Source organism: Lottia gigantea (assembly GCF_000327385.1).
Source record: "Lottia gigantea unplaced genomic scaffold LOTGIsca_27, whole genome shotgun sequence".
Taxonomy (NCBI): Eukaryota; Metazoa; Mollusca; class Gastropoda; family Lottiidae; genus Lottia; species Lottia gigantea.
Window position 1 is genome coordinate 514,160 of NW_008708846.1, and position 1,349 is coordinate 515,508.

At 38.8% G+C, this 1,349-nt stretch overlaps 1 protein-coding gene across 1 annotated transcript in view; it reads right to left on the reverse strand.

Moving 5' to 3' along the window:
- The window catches only part of LOTGIDRAFT_160966 (hypothetical protein), a gene marked incomplete at both ends in the record, with an annotated part of 4,348 nt that overhangs the window by 631 nt on the left and 2,368 nt on the right, over window positions 1-1,349 (reverse strand). The window lies entirely within an intron of this gene.

Here is a 1,349-nt window from a genome sequence, read left to right on the forward strand (position 1 = left end):
TTCTTTGAAATACACTTTAATATCCAGTTTATTTGTTTCTGCTATGGAATCTCCCTTAAAGACTGTGGTATCGAGAAAGTCTATGCTTTTGTCACTCACGTTTGCGGTTAGTTTGATAGAAGGATGAAGGTTGTTGAGAATTTCAAAGAATTCCCAAAACTGTTCGATAGAATAAGTCCAAACCATAAAAATGTCATCCAAAAAGCGTCCGTAAAAATGTGGGTCAAGTGGACAGAGGGGCAACACCTCACGTTCCCACTCTGCCATGAAAAGGTTTGCGTACGAAGGGGCGAATCGTTTGCCCATTGCTGTCCCTGAAGTTTGTAAATATGTTTTACCATTAAATGTGAAATCGTTTCGACTAAGACAAATCTCTAAAAGCTGTAGAATTGCATCGTCGGGTCTGTTTGGATCTGGGTTTCTATTAAAAGCTTTACGAACTGCCGTTAAACCAGTAGTGTTATCGATATTGGTATACATAGAAGAAACGTCGATAGAAATTAAAATAGCATTAGAGGGAACTCGAAGATTTTTTATTTTATTGACAAAATCGGTTGTGTCTTTAAGGTAGGTGCGATGTTGGCATGCTAGAGGTAGTAAGAAATGATCAATGTATTCTGACACTGCATATGACTCACTACCACAGTCAGATATAATCGGGCGGCCTTTAGGGATTTTATTCGAGATAAACGACTCCTTGGTTGGATTCTTATGGATTTTGGGCAAAGTGTACAAATGTCTCTCGCGACAATCAGGTTTGGCAGACAGATAGTCATATTGTTTCTGTTTGAGATAACTAGTTTTGACTAAATCGGCAAGAATATTATTAATCATGTTAGCAGTTTCTTTGAAAATTGGTTTCGGTAAAATGGCATAATGTTTAGGATTATTCAGTTGATTCTCTGCTTCTGAAACGTAATCCTCCCTATTCAGAATGACACAACATGAACCTTTGTCACTCTTTTTAATAACAATGCTATCGTCTTTCTTAAGTAAGTTTAACGCTTCACGTTCCACTCGTGTGAGATTAGGCTTTTCGTGTGTTATGGAAAGGTTCACTGTTTGGCTATTCATACTAGCAAATGCTTTCAATATTTCAGGATGGATGGCGGCCTGAGGGGGTGTCCACGTGGATTTAGGAATAAACATTGTTCTAGCACCACGTGGGGGGTGGTTTCGAAAAAAATATGTGCAGCTAAGATTTCGTTGAAATCGTTCAATGGATGGTCGGAGATAATTCAAGTTAGCTATCTTTGGTGTGGGAATAAACTTAAGTCCACGGTCTAAGATTGAATGCTGAAGGGGTGTGAGAATTTTGCGGCTCAAGTTAACTACAGTTTGGCCTAGCG